Here is a 20,411-nt window from a genome sequence, read left to right on the forward strand (position 1 = left end):
AACTTACGGACTTCTCTGCCAGTGTGCTGGAGGGTTTTGAAAAGGGATTCAATGCATCCAGTAGCTGGAGGAGAGGTGTGGGCACCGGAGGGGGCTTGCTGCCTCTGTACTATGTTCATTAGTTTTCCAGGAGCATCTGGAAGCTGCTGCTGGAAGCAGTCTATATGGGCCCATCTAGCCAGCAGGGCTGGTCCTTTGTTCTTCCGTGCCTGCCTGCCCAACTTTATCCTTCACCCCCACTCACCACCTGGATTCCGTGGTAACTTGCCTGCACCTCATTGGGTAGAGATGCTGCTGGTGGCATGTCTGCAACCTTTACTGTCTTGCAGCTGGGCCTGCCTGCAGGGCTGTGACAGGTACCAGGTGGGTTCCTGGAGAATGCCGGGATCCAGTGCTTTGTTCCTTGCCGCTCGGCAACCATTCAGAGCCGTCGGAGATGCTTTATTGCGGCTGAGCACAGGAAGATGTGCCAATACCTGGGCAGGAATCGGGGAAAGACGCCTGCCTTTGCCACGCAGCAGCTGTTTTGCCAGAGGGCAGGGAGGTTATGGGGCCCATCAGATAGCATCAGGGGCTGTGGGAGGTGGGCAAGAAACACACGTCCCACTGCCAGCAGCTCGCTTCCAGAAAAGAGAAGTGCTGATAATGCCAGACTGGAGGTTGGAAGAGGGTCAAAAGGAAGCACTTCTTTGCATAGCACGTGGGTGGCGCTGTGGTCTAAACCACAGAGCCTAGGACTTGCCGATCAGAAGGTCGGCGGTTCGAATCCCCGTGACGGGGTGAGCTCCTGTTGCTCAGTCCCTGCTCCTGCCAACCTAGCAGTTCGAAAGCACATCAAAGTGCAAGTAGATAGATAGGTACCACTCCGGCGGGAAGGTAAACAGCATTTCCGTGCGCTGCTCTGGTTCGCCAGAAGCGGCTTAGTCATGCTGGCCACATGACCCGGAAGCTGTACGCCGGCTCCCTCGGCCAATAAAGCAAGATGAGCGCCGCAACCCCAGAGTTGGCTACAACTGGACCTAATGGTCAGGGGTCCCTTTCCCTTTATACCCTCCAACATTTCTCTGATGAAAATAGAGAAGTCCTATTCTATTATTGGGACTTGGGTGGCGCTGTGGTCTAAACCACAGAGCCTAGGGCTTGCCAATCGGAAGGTCAGCGTTTCGAATCCCCACCATGGGGTGAGCTCCCGTTGTTCGGTCCCTGCTCCTGTCCACCTAGCAGTTCGAAAGCACATCAAAGTGCAAGTAGATAAATAGGTACTGCTCTGGCAGGAAGGTAAACGGTGTTTCTGTGTGCTGCTCTGGTTCGCCAGAAGCGGCTTAGTCATGCTGGCCACATGACCCAGAAGCTGCCTGCGGACAAACGCATATGAGTGCGCAACCCCAGAGTCGTCCACAACTGGACTTCACACTCAGGGGTACCTTTACCTTTATTCTATTATTATTATTACTATTATTATTATTACCCCACCCATCTGACTGGGTTGCCACAGCCACTCTAGGCAGCCTCCAACATATATAAAAACATAATAAAACATTAAAAACTTCCCTATACATTGGTACCTCAGGTTACAGACACTTCAGGTTACAGATGCTTCAGGTTACAGACTCTGCTAACACAGAAATAGTACCTCGGGTTAAGAACTTCGCTTCAGGATGAGAACAGAAATCGCGTGGTGGCAGCGGGGCAGCAGCAGCAGGAGGCCCCATTAGCTAAAGTGGTGCTTCAGGTTAAGAACAGTTTCAGGTTAAGAACAGACCTCCGGAATGAATTAAGTACTTAACCTGAGGTACCACTGTACAGGGCTGCCTTCAGATGTCTTTTAAACGTTCCAATATTCCTGGCTGCAATATTCCTATAGCCTTACACACCCCAGCTGCAATTTTCTTATAACCCTATGATTTTTATGATTAATGAAAGCATTTTCCTCTTCTGCGGGAGCAAACTGAAAAGACAACATATACATTTCTCACCCTGTCTTACCAGGAAGCCTTCCTCCTGAGTCTTGGATGAATCTGGGTGGGCTGTGATGAGGGGGCACTCTGCACATTCTCAGAAGCAGTACCCTTCTTAAACTAACTACCTTTTCATTAATGCCACAATGTACAATGTGAACCTGCAGTTACAGAACAGGGCAGGAGAGGGTGGAGCTCTGATGACCAGGCAATGACTTTTCCCTTCCTTGTCCCACTCTCCAAACCTTGAAGCCCTCTGAGCTTTCAGAAGGAAGTTGCTTCCATGGCCATTATGTGAATTATTATTATTATTATTTTAAATGAACTGAGTAGAAGACTTTGAGTCATGGGGTTGGGGAGAGTGTGTGTGAATTCAGCAGTGCTTTGTTTGGTTTTGGTTGTTAGTTTGTTAGTGTTGTTAAAACTATTTTGTGGATTATGAGTGCTGTGACGCAGGTGGCGCTGTGGGTTAAAGCCTCAGCACCTAGGACTTGCCGATCGAAAGGTCGGCGGTTCGAATCCCTGCGGCGGGGTGCGCTCCCGCTGCTCGGTCCCAGCGCCTGCCAACCTAGCAGTTCGAAAGCACCTCCGGGTGCAAGTAGATAAATAGGGACCGCTTACCAGCGGGAAGGTAAACGGCGTTTCCGTGTGCGGCTCTGGCTCGCCAGAGCAGCGATGTCACGCTGGCCACGTGACCCGGAAGTGTCTCCGGACAGCGCTGGCCCCTGGCCTCTTGAGTGAGATGGGCGCACAACCCCAGAGTCTGGCAAGACTGGCCCGTACGGGCAGGGGTACCTTTACCTTTACCTTTAAGGCTTTCTGAATTTTATAATATGACGTTTCATGTGGTTGTGCTCTTTAATCTATTTTTAAGTTGTTTTGTTAATAGCGCTTTATAGAAGGTTTTATATAATTTCTATTTTATTTATATAATTTCTGTCGCAACTGTGATGTTCTGCAATAGTATCATATTATTGCATGTAAGCCGCATTGAGTGAAAAACGACATATAAATACAGTGGTACCTTGGGTTAAGTACTTAATTCATTCCGGAGGTCTGTTCTTAACCTGAAACTGTTCTTAACCTGAAGCACCACTTTAGCTAATGGAGCCTCCTGTTGCTGCCCCACCGCCGGAGCACAATTTCTGTTCTCATCCTGAAGCAAAGTTCTTAACCTGAAGCACTATTTCTGGGTTAGCGGAGTCTGTAACCTGAAGCGTATGTAACCTGAAGCGTATGTAACCCAAGATACCACTCTATAAGATGTTGTGACTGAGCTACTAATGGGCAGCCAGCTTCATATTACCTACATTACAGCGGCATTCTTTGCCACAGCAGCCCAGAAATGGTGTGCTCATTTAAAAGCAACAAGGGCAAACAAATTCTGCTATTGATTGAGCTGAATAAGATTCATGCACGCAGCAATTATGACCTGATAATGGGTGTTTAATTATGAGGTTTTAACTTTGGTTTTAATCACGGTCGATTTTATGAATATCGTTAACGTACACTGTAATGCTTGATAGCTTATTTATGTAGCGTATGTACGGAGAGGATGCTAAGGCCTTTGGCTACATGCAATAAAGCCACGTCCTTGCTCTTGTACTAATGATTCAATAAATAAACCACAGGAAGGTCAGCTAGGAGGAGCTTCTGGGTTGCCCAGAACCTGGGTCGGTCCTTGACATGTTGAAGAACAGGCTCCTACAGCACACCTGAGGGCAGGAGCCCAGTTTAGGGTTCACATGGCACACAACACGCCTTAGCATTTGCCGCCTAAGGTGCCTGCTTCCTTCTGCCTAATAGTGGGGCCAGCTCCCTCTAGAACAGGCACCCCCAAACTTGGCCCTCCAGATGTTTTGGGACTACAGTTCCCATCATCCCTGACCACTGGTCCTGCTAGCTAGGGATGATGGGAGTTGTGGTCCCAAAACATCTGGAGGGCCAAGTTTGGAGATGCCAGCTCTAGAACATGGGTAGGCAAACTAAGGCCCGGGGGCCGGATCTGGCCCAATTACCTTCTAAATCTGGCCCATGGACGGTCCGGGAATCAGCGTGTTTTTACATGAGTAGAATGTGTCCTTTTCTCTAAAATGCATCTCTGGGTTATTTGTGGGGCCTACCTGGTGTTTTTACATGAGCATAATGTGTGCTTTTAGGGGACGCGGGTGGTGCTGTGGGTTAAACCACAGAGCCTAGGACTTGCTGATCAGAAGGTCGGCGGTTTGAAGCCCTGCGACGGGGTGAGCTCCTGTTGCTCGGTCCCTGCTTCTGCCAACCTAGCAGTTCGAAAGCACGTCAGAGTGCAAGTAGATCTATAGGTACCGCTCCGGCGGGAAGGTAAACGGCGTTTCCCTGCGCTGCTCTGGTTCGCCAGAAGCGGCTTAGTCATGCTGACCACATGACCTGGAAGCTCCCTCAGCCTATAGAGCGAGATGAGTGCCGCAACCCCAGAGTCGGCCATGACTGGATCTAATGGTCAGGGTTCCCTTTACCTTTTTAATGTGTGCTTTCATTTAAAATGCATCTCTGGGTTATTTGTGGGGCATAGGAATTCGTTCATTCCCCCCCCCCCAAAAAATATACTCCAACCCCCCACAAGGTCTGAGGGACAGTGGACCGGCCCTCCTGAAAAAGTTTGCTGACCCCTGCTCTAGAACAACAAACCGCTTGAGCTTCTTCAGTCCATCATTCCCCAAGTGTGGCAAAGCTGTTCCAAAGATGAGACTCTCCATGGCTAAGAAACAACACAGAAGGCTGCTTTATACTGAGTCAAACCACTGGCCCACCTAACTCAGTAATGTCTCCTCTGACTGGCAGTAGCCCTGCAGGCATGGGTGTAGCCTGGGGGGGCAGCTGCCCACCCCCTATCAAGTAAAACAATAGAAATACTTAACTGACCAATCACGTTGGTTCTGCCTCCCCCTAACATGTCCTGCCCCCCTCAACAAAAATCCGGGTTAGGCCCATGCCTGCAGGGTTTGAGGCAGAGTATTGTTAGATACTAAGCAGAGACATCACCTTGTCAACAAAGGTCCGTATAGTTAAAGCTATGGTTTTCCCAGTAGTGATGTATGGAAGTGAGAGCTGGACCATCAAGAAGGCTGATCGCCGAAGAATTGATGCTTTTGAATTCTGGTGCTGGAGGAGACTCTTGAGAGTCCCATGGACGGCAAGAAGATCAAACCTCTCCATTCTGAAGGAAATCAGCCCCGAGTGCTCACTGGAAGGACAGATCCCGAAGCTCAGGCTCCAATACTTTGGCCACCTCATGAGAAAAGAAGACTCCCTGGAAAAGACCCTGATGTTGGGAAAGATGGAGGGCACAAGGAGAAGGGGACAACAGAGGACGAGATGGTTGGACAGTGTTCCCGAAGCTACCAGCATGAGTTTGACCAAACTGCAGGAGGCAGTGGAAGACAGGAGTGCCTGGCGTGCTCTGGTCCATGGGGTCACGAAGAGTCAGACACGACTAAACGACTAAACAACAACATTGTTAGAAGAAACAAACTGCTGCTTTTCCCTTATGGGGAAAAGAACACATATAGAGTCCTTAAGTGGGTTCCCTATCAGTAGGAGAAAACAACAGAGGCCAACCAGAGAATACTGAGAAGCAAAGCAGCTAGTAAGCCTGATTTTTATTAAACTGTTGCAACAGGGTCCCCACTTACCACACGCAGGAGCGAGGAGGAACCCAGAACAATGGTGCGCAAGCCCTTGATATAGACTCTTGAAATTGCCCACCCTGTAGCTCAAGACCACTCCCTAAAGCATCATACATACATCACAGAAGGAGGCTGTCTACAGCAGAAATACATCACAGGAGGCGGTCTACAGGAGAAATCCTGTTTGCCAGGGTATCTGTTAATGCTCACTGATTGCTTTACCTGGGCAGCCTGGCCATGGTAAAGACTTTAATTCCTGAATCCAGGTCACAGGTTCACCCTATTCATACACAAATACATCCTTAAGACAGGTAAGCAAAATACAGTGGTACCTGGGGTTACATATGCTTCAGGTTACATACGCTTCCGGTTACAGACTCTGCTAACCCAGAAATAGTACCTCGGGTTAAGAACTTTGCTTCAGGATGAGAACAGAAATCGTGCTCCGGCAGCACAGCGGCAGTGGGAGGCCCCAGTGGCTTAGCGTGGGTTGTCAGCACCCGGGGCAAGGCAAGTAATTTGCGCCCCCTAACCTGTGGATTTGCGCCCCCTAACCCTAACCCCCAGATGTTGCGCCCGGTGCGGCCGGCCCCCCTGCACCCCCCACACTACGCCACTGGGAGGCCCCATTAGCTAAAGTGGTGCTTCAGATTAAGAACAGTTTCAGGTTAAGAACAGACCTCCAGAACGAATTAAGTTCTTAACCCGAGGTACTTTCCCATTTCCTTCCTCCTCGCAGAGAATTATTTGAGGTCAATTTGGGAGAGTCAAAATGGTTTGGAAGAGTCAAAATGACTTCAGGATTGTTCTCCTGTACTATTTCAGACACGTGGTTTATATACTGTATGTGTTTGCCTTGTACATTTATGAACATTTAATTCATATTTGGGACCTTAGAATTCTTCTAACAGTATCTTCCCAGCTCTACCTGGAGATGCCAGGATTTGAACCAACTGGAATTACGGTATTATGACTACGGTATTATGTTGGCACTGCAGCTACCGTACTTATCATTAGTAGTGCTTGTGTTAGTACAGTCTTTCCCAGCCTGATGCCCTCCAGGTCTACCTGGCTTTCCTTTTATTTTTTTCTGATTTTTTTTTTTTTAAATAGCCCTACTTGCCATACATCTGGGTTTTCACCTGGATGTCATTTTGCTTAGCAATTCCTGGATGTGTTTCTGCTCTTTGCTCTTGTTACGGAAATTACGGGGGGTGGGGGGCATCTTTAAAGTTATTAAATGTTACAAATATTATGCCTGAATGTATCCTTTCGACCTGACAGCTCAGAGAAGATACCTAACTTTATGAATCATATAAAATCAACCCCTTTGCCAAGTTCCTCCATTCCATCACCATTTTGCCCTTGGAAAAAATGACTCTTTCCCCACCCACCTCCCCAAGCGTGAAGACATATATACACACCTCCTGCCCCAGGAAATGCCCAGGGGTGACAATTGCTGGGCTCATTGTTAGCCAAGGGAAGCCAAATCTCATCACTGGACTTGTTTCATGCAGCCTCCAGACATGCCAAGGAAGTTCTGTTGTGTTGTACTTTGGGTGGTGGGTACTTAAGACATGTTTGCCTCCGCTAATCTTATACTTGGGTCTTGCCCTGCCATATCTTTCTATGCTAATCTTGTGGGAATGTTCAGGGATGCAGGAGACGATATATTGCCTGATTATAGCCCTTTCAACTTGTGCTAACAAGTTCACAATTTTAGCAGAGTGATGTTCCCCCTTTTTAAACTCACCGGATCCATTTGCTCAGGCTCGCTAAAGCCTCTGTAATAACTGTTCTGGTATTTTCCCCTTCTTGGCTGGAAGCCAAGAGAGCATTTTGGCTAAGCAGATGTTGCTTCTTTGATGCAAGTAGTCATAGAGAGAGATGGCTGCACTGCCCCATGCTTTTGTCGTTACCTGCACAGGTGAGGCCACTCCCACCTCTAGTCACATGCAGTTGAAGTCTGTCCCAGCCCAGAAGTTTACCTGCTGGCTGGACAAACATCCCTCCCCATGTGTAAACATGTTCACTCTAGGAATGTTGTACTTGACTGCTCTTGTGTTTCACGTCCCACAAATCTTGTGTCACTCTCCCCTTTTGTGACATGTTAGTGATGGCGCAATGCTGTATTGATGATGCTGTGTGAACTGCATTCTGGGATATGGTGGGAAAGCTTTAAAAGTCAATGCTGCCCCATGCTCTGGGTTCACTAGCTGCTGTTCAACCTGTTGCGCAACAATAAAGGATCTAAGTCTACTGACTGCTGTTTTGCTCCAAATTGCTTGTTTGCTAGAATTTCCTTATTTTACTGACCACATGGACCCGTGGGGGGACCTTACCCCGAAAAGCTGGGCTGTTGAGAAGTTTCTCAACCCGGAATTTTCCTTAACAGTGTGGAACCTCTATTGGAGCTATCTCCCCACTCCCCCCAACAATATTGTTCCTTAAATTGTCCCTGTGGCTGACTTTTTTTTTTATTAAAGAAAAGCACATTTCACATCAAATTTACCTGCGGATTAAGCCGGGGCAAGGGAGGGGCCACTCTTTCTCTCCTAAACCTCTCCTGTCCACCACCACCCTTTTCTGGGCACAATTATTTTAGGCAGCCCAGCCCTGTTTCTTTCTTATGCAGAGTTAAGGTCCAATGCGCTGCTATTACTGTTGTTATTATTAGCTTTGCAATGGTCATGGAGGATACTTTGCAGGAAATGTGTGGCATACTGTGTTTCTTTTTTTTAAAGATCCATTTGCAAAAGGTTTGTATAGAAAATCAATCAATCAATTAGTAATAGGTCCTCAAAACACCTGGGGAGGTACAGCTGCTAGAAACTTTTCCCCTTCCCCGCCCATCCCACTTCTAAATCAAACCCCCTCCCTTAATCAAGATGGGATTTCTGCTAAAAGAGAGTTGGACAACTTGGGGGTTTCAGCAGGAAATTCAAGGCAGCCCCCTGCCTGAATGAGACTGGATTCCCTTGCTAAAACGAAGAAGGGGGACTGTTTAGGAGATAGATCCAGACAAACCCGCTTCTGAATCAGGAAGGGGTTTGCTTGGAATCCCGCCCAACTGAGCAGAATTTAAGCCCTGCTCATCGGCTGACGTTGAAAGCCAGACATCGCCCGGCCCTGGGCAGGATGGCACACCGAGCCTCCTCACATCTGTTCAAAGGAGGCTGCAAAGCAGGGGGACATGTTTGTATCATTTCGTGGACTTGTTTATTTCTATGCTCTTTTAGATGTGGCTTCATAGCCGAGTGGGGGATTTGAATCCCGGTGCCTCTCAGGTCCTAATCTGGCAGTCTAACCACTAAGCCACACTGCCTCTCCACCTTCCTGCTTAAAGCAGCCCTTAATTGGGGACCTATATTCCTGCTTAAACCAGCTTTCTTTTTAGGTCTGTGAACTTCATTTTGCAACGCCGGTAGCCGTACCGTACACCAAGAATCCTGGGAACTGTAGTTTGTTAAAGGTGCTGGGAACTGCAGCTTTCCCAGGGTTTTGGAAACCATATTGAGCTCTTTGGAATTCTCAGAGATTTTCATGGTGATCCACTACTGCTTTAAGGGAGGTCTTGGAATAAGTAGATTTGTTGCTGATCCAAAACACAAACCCACCCCACTCACACATGAAAACAAAGACCACCACAGCCAACCACAAATGAATAACCGCACCCTAGGCCAACCCCAACCTCTCTCACCACTAAAGGAACACAAGCGAACAGCAAAGAACCTGCACAAACAACGCTGACACCAAACCCTACATATAGTAAGGAAAATCAACAAAATCATAAATAAATAAATAAATAAATAAATAAATAAATAAATAAATAAATGTCATAAAAAGAGGCCTCCTCACCTGAAGGACATTGAAGCCCACCTGAAGTCCCCAAACAAAACTATCAGATCCTGATCCACGCAGATCCATGCGTGTATGGAGCGATCTGCGTGGATCTGGATCTGATAGTTTATGACTCCCTGTTGTAGGGAATCACATGTATAATCGTATGTTTTGGGACATCAGGTGGGCTTTGATGTCCTTCAGGTGAGCTTTGGGGTGTATGGCTTTCCTCCATCTCCACTTTGCAGGATTCCTCTGGAATTACGAGATCCAGGAGAGAACCACACTTTCCACAAGTAGTTAGACTCTCCCTTTTTACTGCCCTTCTTGGGGTAATCAGCCTTACAGTTGCTATTTGACATTTATCTGTTGCGGTGGTCTTGACGCAAAATCTCTCCATGCCAACCTCAGCAGCTGGAAACCTGCAGCGATATAGCCTACATAAATAGAATATGCTGCTTGCTGGGAATTTGAGGCAATTCAAAAGCTTCTGGGAAGACAATTTCCCCATTTTGCAAGACAGCAGACATGTTCCATACCACAGAAATCAGGACGAGTATCCCTGCAAATAAGTTCAGCAGAGCTCCAAGCCTAAAAAAGGTTAAGACAAAATCCTTATGTTTTCTGGGCTTGAACACATTGTACAGGGCAAATGATAGTAGTCCTAGGGCCGCTGAATTCATAATGGAAGCTAATGCCATTAAGTCCTGAGCAATAAAAATTTCCCTTGGGAGGGTGGGATATTGCTCATTGAAATCTTCACAATGCCAGCCGTTGTTAGAAGGGTCTTTCCAAAAGCAGGCATCCCAGATTCCAATCCAGATATTTCCAGAGCTAATTCCTCTGATGTTTTCCACCCGCCACACTCTCCAGTTGACACTGAGTGTGGATGCAATGCACATCGGCAAGGCCAAAAGATCCACCAGGAATGCACATAACTTGAGGCAGGAAACTAAGCTCAGCCATCTGACCACCAGGGAGCCTTCTTTCACCTGCAGGGGGGGGGGGTTGGAGAGGAGGGGACCAGGGGAGACATTGGCAGACATCCTGGAAACAAAAGAGAAGACAAGATGCAGTGAGAGAGGGAATAACAAGCACGTCTAGTCATTGAAGGACATCCTCCCTCCTGCATTCTTCCTTCCATGCACAGAAAGAAGGAGCAAAAGAAAGAGTTCCCCTGCTCTCTCCCACCCCCTGGTTAGGTAGAGACACCTGATCCAGAGAAGCCGACACTCAGACTTTCTTCCAGCACACTGCTACTGATTTAATATACTGTTGCATCGTTCCTGTGAAAATGGCCAGAACCTCAGCAACCTGTTGTGGATAGGAAGCTGCTCATGATTTTGCTCTTTTGTGGGTTAATGCACAGAGCCTAGGACTTGCCGATCAGAAGGTTGGAGGTTCGAATCCCCGTGACGGGGTGAGCTCCCATTGTTCGGTCCCTGCTCCTGCCAACCTAGCAGTTCGAAAGCACATCAAAGTGCAAGTAGATAAATAGGTACCGCTCCAGCAGGAAGGTAAATGGCGTTTCTGTGCGCTGCTCTGGTTCGCCAGAAGCGGCTTAGTTATGCTGGCCACATGACCCGGAAGCTGTATGCCGGCTTCCTTGGCCAATAAAGCGAGATGAGCGCTGCAACCCCAAAGTCGGTCACAAGTGGACCTAATGGTCAGGGGTCCCTTTACCTTTACCTTAGCTATTCTTTTCCACTGAGCATAAACACACCTGATGGCATAGTGAGGAATGTTTAATCCATAAACTTACGTGAAATGCCTTCCTCAGCTAGAGTCTAGCGTGCAGGTATTTGCTAGGTTTTCCTGAGCCTCAAGAAGACTGAGCTGCTGGCCACTGAGCTGACGTTCGCCTGAGCAGCCAGCCAGCCACAGCAGCAACTGCTCTGCCGAATTCTTAGGTCAGTTACAGTCCAGTTAGAATCCTGACAACACCACAAATCATAACTCCAGGGTACTGGTCATTTGGAACATCAGGAAAGTGGAAAATGGGAGGGAACTCAGTTCCCTTCTTTCCCAATGCAGTGTGTCTTTTCCAGGACACTGCACAGTTAAAACACGTTCTTCCTGAAGTCAGATTCAGAGCAGTTCCAGCAGTAAAAATGGTGATACAGTATGTGTATCTCAGCACAGATTTGTTTGATGGGCCTGAATGCATTTCATAAAGGATCTCCATGTACAAGAAAGGCTAATAGCATGAGGCCCTGAACAATAAGAATTGCCTTGGCAAAATTATTGAAGACTCCTTACAAACCTCTCATTCTTCTTCCCGATCACATCTTGTTTGGACATTATAGTAAGGGAGAAGATCTTAGCTCTTTTCCTTTGCACTGGGACCACATGTAATGTGTGCCATGGGACCCCATCCCTCACACCAATACAGGCAACACCATTTTCAGAACCTAGGTGTCCATGATTTAAAATGGCTTTCCTAAGACACTTCCGTCAAAATATTTGTGTTGCTTTCTTTCTGTTCCTTTCTGTGTTGATGCTCCGAATGTGAGCTGCTCAGCTGCATGCAGTTTCCACTGAAGTGTGTGTGTGATTAACATTCGGCCAAGCAATGGGCCTAAATCCATCGATTTCACCTGAAATAACTTTGGGAGCCAGCCTTTAAAAATCTAAAGTAGATATCAAATTCAGAGGAATTAAAAGCTGTCATCTTTTTGACTATTTTAAACCCCTTAGAACATACACAAATGTTAATGTTTGAAGGAAGGCAGCAAATGGAGCATTGGAGCCATCCATTCATCCCAGTAGTTGTGACCATTGATAAGATGAAGCACTTTCACATCGCATGGCAGTGTGCAGTGTGCTTTTAAAAAGGTAAAGGACCCCTGACAGTTAAGTCCAGTCGCGAACGACTCTGGGGTTGTGCCACTCATCTGGCTTTACTGGCTGAGGGAGCCGATGTTGGTCCGCATACAGTTTTTCCGGGTCATGTGGCCAGCATGACTAAGCCGCTTCTGGCAAAACCAGAGCAGCGCACAGAAACGCCGTTTACTGTCCGGCTGGAGCGGTACCCCCCCCTTTTCTATTATCTGCTTCCCATCCCATTTCCTAGGATGTTTTTTTCTTTTCCACCCTTAGCTGCAACTTATCTTCCCTCATTTATAATCAGAACTCTAATGCTCTATTAGAATTAAAACAGGGGGAAACCCAGCCGGATGGGCGGGGTCTAACTAAATTATTATTATTATTGTTTTATTTATTTATTTGTGTTTTTATCTTGTATAAAAAAATAAAAACACAAAAACCCAAAGTTGAAGCAAGAAGGCATCTTCAAATATTAAATAAATGCAAGGAGTGAATTGCCAGGACTTGGAAGCCCCCTGGTGATGAATTCACTCTTTCCACCCACCCACCCCCCTTTCCAAAATGTGCATGGAATGAATGAACTGGCATTCAAATCTATTCTTTTAAAAGCATATTTTCTATTATTATTGGGTCCATTCTGACAAATTGTTGCGCAACGATATAGGATCTAAGTCTACTGACTGCTGTTTTGCTCCAGACTGCTTGGCTGGAATTTCCTTCTTCTGCATAGCGATTCCTGGACGGTAAATCAGTTTCTGCCCTGGGCTAGGAGAGTCTTTGGGGGCACCTGCCCTCCATTTGTTCAACAGAGCTTTAACTCAGTGGGTAGAGCATGAGACTCTTAATTTCAGGGTTGTGAGTTCAAACCCCACATCGGAGGAAAGATTCCTGCATTGCAAGGGGTTGGACTAGATGGTTCTGGGGGTCCCTTCCAACTCTGCAGTTCTATGGTGCTTTATTCGTTTCATCGGTTCCACAGCAGTCATAGCCCGTTTCAAGATTTGGATGCACAGTTTCCACACTTCAATCATTCACAGGCACACCGTAGGTGGAATTAAGCGCTGATGTTGTAAATTTCCCTCTGATTTTTTAAAGAAGGGGAGAGGGACCCAGAAGGGGAAATGTTAACACAATACTGGCTGAATGGATCAGTGTTGCTTTACAAGGAACCATTTCAGTTCATTTGTCTGTTTTAAGTGGTCATCAAGTAGATGGCCCTGTGGTCTAAACCACTGAGCAACTTAGGCTTGCCAATCAGAAGGTCGGCGGTTCGAATCCCCATAAAAGTAAACGGCGTTTCACATGCGCTCTGGTTTCTGCCATGGTGTTCCGTTGTGCCAGAAGTGATTTAGCCATGCTGGCCACAAGACTCAGAAAGCTGTCTGTGGACAAACGCCAGCTCCCTCGGCCTGAAAGCGAGATGAGCGTTGCAACCCCATAGTCGCCTTTGACTGGACTTAACCATCCAGGAGTCCTTTACCTTTTTTACCTTAAGTAGATAACCTGTAACAGACAACTCCCAAGCTCAGCACTGTTTTGCAATCAGTGAGCATTATGCATTTTTACATGTAGGGTGCTGTAACAAAATGTTGCAGCGTGGAATGATCCTGTTTAGAATTCCATTCCATTTCTCTATCCTCAACAGTCATCTGTTACTCCAAGTCTGCTAAGAGCTCCCTGTCCCACTCTTGAGACATCAGTATTTGTATAAACATTTCTTGAGATACTATAATCCTTCCCCTAAAATTGTCTCTTGAAATCTTAACAAATTCAGTGTTGTCACCCGCAAGACCCTAAGTTAGAAAGAACAATTCAAGTCATGGTGATAATTAGTTAAGCTATAATACCTAATGCTGAGAAATAATGATTAACAACATTAAAATAACAGTAGCAGAAGAAGTCATTGAATATAGCACCATAAAATCATCTGAAAGCGGAGAAGAATGAAGAAGAATGAGATATACACTCTTCAGATAAGGATTAGTTAGCAAATCACCTGAAGATGGTAAAAAGCACTTCTGGCCACTTATAATATATAGACCATGAATGAATGGTTTGTTGACTCTCAGAAATCAGACAAAAGCAGCAGTAAAGGTAAAGGGACCCCTGACCACTAGGTCCAGTCGCAACTGACTCTGGGGTTGCGGCACTCATCTCGCTTTATTGGCCGAGGGAGCCGGCGTACAGCTTCTGGGTCATGTGGCCAGCATGACTAAGCCGCTTCTGGCAAACCAGAGCAGCGCATGGAAACGCCGTTTACCTTCCCACCGGAGTGGTACCTATTTATCTACTTGCACTTTGCTGTGCTTTCGAACTGCTAGGTTGGCAGGAGCAGGGACCACGCAACGGGAGCTCACCCCATCATGGGGATTCGAACCGCCGACCTTCTGATCGGCAAGACCTAGGCTCTGTGGTTTAACCCACAGCGCCACCCACGTCCCACAAAAACAGCAGAGAGGCTGGCAAATTCCAGACTTCAAACATAAGTGCTTTCGTTGTACAGTAGTTAACACAGTAAGTAAGTGCAGTACCAGCAAAGAGCAAACTCATCTACAAGTTAAATATTTTTGTTAGAAGATCAGCAATTTGACATTTGAGTTCGAGAATTCTTGGATGGATGCCATCCTGACCTGGTGATTTGTCAGTTCTTATTTTGTCTATTAGGCCTAGAACTTCCTCTCTCATCACCATTATCTACCACAATTCTCTAGAATTCCTTCCTGTAAAAGTTAGTTCTGGAATCTACCTTATATCTGGGATCTACCTTGTGAAGACAGATGCAAAGAATTAAATCAACTTCTCTGCAATCTCCTTTGGCACACCTTTGACTCGTACCCAAGGGACCTCCTCCTTAGATGTTCTCCTGCTACTAAGATATTTAAAGGACTTCTTGTTGTTGGTCTTAATGTTTTTAGCAACGTGCTCCTCAGATTATTTTTTTAGCATCCCTTACTGTATGCTTGTACCTCTTTAAAACAAAAAACAAAAAACAAAGATTGTGTTCCTTTTTGTTCTCTTCATTTGGACAGGACTTCTTGCTTCTAATAGCTTCTTCAGCTCTGCTCATTAACCATACTGGTGTCTTATTGGCCTTCATGGTATCTTTCCTGATCTGTGGTTTATACTCGGTTATGTTTTTAAACCACTCCTGAACATTTTTGAGTGATTTGCCTCTCAACTTTCTTTTTACCAAACCCCTCATTTGGGGGAAATTTTCTCTTTTGAAGTCAAATGTTACCATAGTGGATTTTCTTGGCAATTGGCCATTTACATGTAAAGTAAGCCAAGCCTGCCACTTATACTCGCTTTACTTTACAAAGACGTGGGTTTTCTTCGCTTACCAGGCTTTCGGAAGGGAACAGGAGGGCTCTGACAGCATTCCTCCCAGACCCTGGTAAGCAGCACTCCCCTTTGTGAGTAGGGGATTCCTGACCTAGTGCAATTTTGCCTTAGATTCTTGGCACTACTCTAGATTGGTTCTGGTTCCCCTAGTACAGGCATGGCCAAACTTGGCCCTCCAGGTGTTTTGGGACTACAACTCCCATCATCCCTAGCTAACAGGACCAGTGGTCAGGGATGATGGGAATTGTAGTTCCAAAACAGCTGGCGGGCCAAGTTTGGCCATGCCTGCTCTAGTAGGTTCCATGGCTAACTGTGCAATCATTAGGGTATCTAGAAATCTTTGTCATGGGTGCAACACCCATCTAAGCAGTCTGTGTGAGGGCAGTTGAAGTCACCCATTCATTCCTACAAAATTGTCTCTGCTCTGTTCATTCTTGATTATATTCTTCTCAAGATCTCCCTGAGCATTTTGATCAGGGAGGATGATACCATGTTCCCAGTGCTAAATTACTCTTGGGGCCTGCTATCATCACCCACAACGATTCCCTTCTGGGATTTCGAACTTGATGGACTCAAGCAGGCGTGGGGGAACCCTTCAAACTCAGAGGCGAAATAGTTAGGCAATATTTTTTGCCTGCAGTTCTAACTCTCGAGGAGCAGGAGGCAGTGCCTTGCTGGAGATTGAAATGGATAATTTGAGCTCATCCCTCAGTATGCTGCCGGCTTCCTCCAAGCGAGGAAGACTTGAGTAAGTAGTGAACAGAGAAAAGACGAAAGGGCGCTAGCCTAAATGCTTTGAAAAAAAGGCTTAGTCAAATTCATAGAAGTTAACTCTTTCTAACAGCCATTATTAGTCCAGATGGAGCATCCACACACAGGTGCAGTATACCCTATATTGCAATATGCTACAGAGTCAGCACCAATTCCACGCCTTCCTTGCAAGCTTCCCAGATGTAATTGGCTGGCCACAACTGGACACAGAATGTTAGCCTACAACCAATCCATTTAAGGCAGAGCTTGTTATAGTTTATGGGGAAAGGCGGGTTCTGGCAACAAGGAGAGGGGCCAGCCTCTCACCTGACTTGAAATTGTTCTTGAGAGACAACAGAGTGCGTCTCTGGGTATGATGTCAAACCGCTGTGTTAGCAGTTCTGGAGTGACCTCCCTGGGGCACAATCCTGGGCGGTAACTGTTAAAAGAATTTTAATATAAAAAAATTAAATGTTCATAAGTTCATAACTGTATATATAAACCACATGTCTGAAACCCCACAGATTAGGTCCTGAACAAATTGACCTCAAATATTTTTCTGCAAGGTCAAAGTGGGAAACCTCCCCATTGTCTCTTTCCTCACAAATCCTGTCTTAAGGGCACATTCAAGATATGAACAGGGTGTGAACCTGTGACCTAGATTCTGGAATTAAGTAGTTATACTAACAAAAGAGTGGCCAAAACCCAGATAATGCAATCAGGTAACTTGCCAGACAGGAGATAAACAACACACTCAGATTTCTGTTGTAGACTGCCTTTTCTGTGATGTACAGTATGTATGATGTTTCTGGGGGTGGCCTTGAACTCCAAGGCGGGCAATTTAAAATGTCTATATAAGGACTTGTGCTCATGGCTCGGGGTCCTCCTCCTCTCTCCTGCGTAAAGATCAGGCTTACTAGCTGCTTTTCTTCTCAATATTCTCTGGTTGGTCTCTTTTACAGTGGTACCTCGGGTTAAGAACTTAATTCATTCCGGAGGTCCCTTCTTAACCTGAAACTGTTCTTAACCTGAGGTACCACTTTAGCTAATAGGGCCTCCTGCTGCCACCGCACAATTTCTGTTCTCATCCTGAAGCAAAGTTCTTAACCCGAGGTACTATTTCTGGGTTAGCGGAGTCTGTAACCTGAAGCGTCTGTAACCTGTTTCGATTTTACGTCCTATATGTAGGGTTTGGTGTCAGCGTTGCTTGTGCTGTTCGCTTTTGTTCCTTTGGTGGTGAGAAAGGTTGGGGTTGGCCTAGGGTGTGGCTGCTCATTTGTGGTTGGCTGTGGTGGTCTTTGTTTTCATGTGTGAGTAGGGTGGGCAGGTGTTTTGGATCAGGTTAGCCATATTGATTTGTATGCTGTTGGTGGATTTTTGTCGTTGTCTTGTTGGGCTGTGTGTCAAAAAGGTGGACGTCCCTATTTTCATCAGAGAAATCTCGGAGGGCATGCTATTGGGCCTGGTGGGGCAGAAGGCAGGTAGTCCAACAGCAGGTGGCGCCAGAGAGCCAATGACAGTCAAAGCCAGCCTAATTTTGATTATGACCCCATTCTCCTCCCCCCTACTGAGTAAAACACAGAGACTGCAGGAATGTCCAAAGTCTATTTCGGGGGCCTAATTCAGCCTGCCCGTCATTTTAATCCAGCCGCTGTGGGAGTTTATGTCCTGGGGTAAAATCCTTAAAAAAACCCCTCAACAAATTCAATCCTAAAAAAGGCTCAACAACTTTGGTCGGCCCTTTGGCCGGCCCTCACGGCGCTTCATTTCATCAAATCTGGCCCTCTTTGAAAAACGTTTGGACACCACTGGGTCACTGAGGAGGAGAAGGAAGCTGATAGCTTTGCCAGTGGCGTAGCATGGGTTGTTAGCACCCGGGGCAAGGCAAGTAATTTGTGCCCCCTAACCCGTGGATTTGCGCCCCCTAACCCTAACCCCCAGATGTTGCGCCTGGTGCGGCCGGCCCCACCTGCACCCCCCACGCTACGTCACTGGGCACTGCCACCCCCTGGTATGGTTGTAAATTGACTGAGCTTTGCTGATCAGTGCCCCATTCACCCTAATAGGCTGCTCTCCACTGTATTGGTGGGTCTCAATGTACACAGAGGGGAGAGGTGGTTTATTTTTCTTCCAGCCAAGTGGAACCAGGGTGTGTTGTCTTCAAAGAACTTCATTTGGCTGCATCCCCACTGCCTAACCTGCCTGGATTGCAGCAAATGGAAATATTAAAGATTAAGTAGTTACTTGAAGGTATTAAATAGGCCTAGGACTAAATTAGGATTAAATAAATAAATGTGACAGAGAATGTTAAGAAAAGTTAAGAAATTTGATTATAATCGGAATACTGTTTTTTGAATAATGATATTGGAAAACTGCAATATTCAGTTACAAGGAAATTCAGATGGAAGAGATTAGAGGAAGTCAAGTAATATGTTTAAGAAGTTGGAAGTTTAATTAATTAACTTTTATTGTCTTTGTGTTGGTGGTTATCATTTGCTATATCTGTTTTATTTCTTTCCCCCCTTTTTTCTTTTTGTTTCATTGATTGTACAGTATGTGTTGTATTTGTATGAAATTTAATAAATATTATTGGGGGGGGGGAATGGATTGAAGCAAATGGAGCACCTGAGCTAGGAGATCTTTGGCAGCCCAAACTTAATACCATCTAATCTTGAGAAACAAAACCTCATTCTCTTCCTTACTGCTACTAAGCAACTGAGCCGCCCTAGACAGTGAAATCTGCCTGTTTTTCAACTTTTGCGGGGGTAAGTTGCCAAGACCCCATTAGATTATGAGGCTGTGATCTGCAACTCACTCAGCCTCTATGTAAATCCAGCACTGATACCTGGCCATCCCAGTCTGATTTGGAAAGAAAGGAGATGAAGATGAGCTGGTGTTTCCATCTGCTCACCCCATAATTCCCGGATATAGTTTTAGGTTAGGTGTGTGGTAGAGCTGCATGCAGAGAGTTTGGCCCATTCACCTATACAACAGGTGATCTGTTATGTACTGAAGTTCTCACCCTGGGCCAGCAGGGGGATACTGTAGATAGTTATGCAAATAAGGGATTGAAAGTGACATTCAGTGACTGGATAGTTTTAGAAAGTTGTTACAGTTACGTTGTACTGGAGCTCTATATAAGCAGGCTGACTGAACCCTTCAGTTCAGTTCTGTCCTGAGCTGTGAATAAACAAGAGCTGTTTGAAGAATCGCTGTGTCGTCTGATATGTTCACCCACAACTTAACATGATCAATGCTGCATTTGGGAGGCAGGGGTGAGAGAATAAATGTATTAGGGGATACACAGAGTTTTAAAAAAAGTTTGAGAAACATTGGCCAACCAACAGAATCCATAAACACAATGCACCTGCATGTTCTGGGGGATTGGCTGACCCGCCAGAGTGGATTTTAAAATGTGTGTGGGGGGGTTGGGTTGTTGTTTTTATTTTGATTATGTATTATCTGGTTTTATATTCTGGTTTCATTTTGTGAACCGCCCTTAGACCTGCGGGTATAGGGCGGTATATACCGTATTTTTTCGTCTATAAGATGCCCCCATGTATAAGACGCCCCCTATTTTTTGGAACTCAGGTTTAAGAAAATTGGGGGGGGGGAGTCACTATCTGTGTTTAAGATTCCCCATAATTTTTGACATTATTTTAAAGGGGGAAAACCTAGTCTTATACACGGAAAAATACGTATTTGGGGGTGGGTGAGTGAGAGCTGGGTATTTAAATGGTGGCAAGGAGAACTATGTTTGGCATACTACAGGTTACTGTTGTACAGCTACTGTAAGAAAACGCTTATCTAGATTTTTTTCTGCCTCTCAATAGTGAACACTACTATGGATTCTGTCTCTGCCTCCTCCTAATCTTCTTTTGGGAACCTTTCTTCCCCTCCAATGTCAATACTTTGAAGGCTGTGTGCTCCTTCTTTCCTATGTAAGATTGTCAGAACTGGCCTCTGTTAGATGGATGCTTTAAACAAAGGCTTGATCTGCGGCAATTAAAGGTAAAGGTAAAGGTAAAGG

The 20,411-nt window shown here is 46.0% G+C and overlaps 1 long non-coding RNA gene across 1 annotated transcript in view; it reads right to left on the minus strand.

The window, feature by feature from the left end:
• The window catches only part of LOC310839982, a 31,730-nt gene extending 19,236 nt beyond the window's left edge, over nt 1–12,494 (minus strand). The window contains exon 1 of the long non-coding RNA XR_014561716.1: nt 11,226–12,494. This is a non-coding gene — a long non-coding RNA (uncharacterized lncRNA). The remainder of the gene's footprint in view (nt 1–11,225) is intronic.
• Nucleotides 12,495–20,411: the final 7,917 nt, after the last annotated feature.

The sequence above is a fragment of the Podarcis gaigeae genome, assembly GCF_964106915.1.
Source record: "Podarcis gaigeae genome assembly, chromosome: 2".
Classification (NCBI taxonomy): domain Eukaryota; kingdom Metazoa; phylum Chordata; class Lepidosauria; order Squamata; family Lacertidae; genus Podarcis; species Podarcis gaigeae.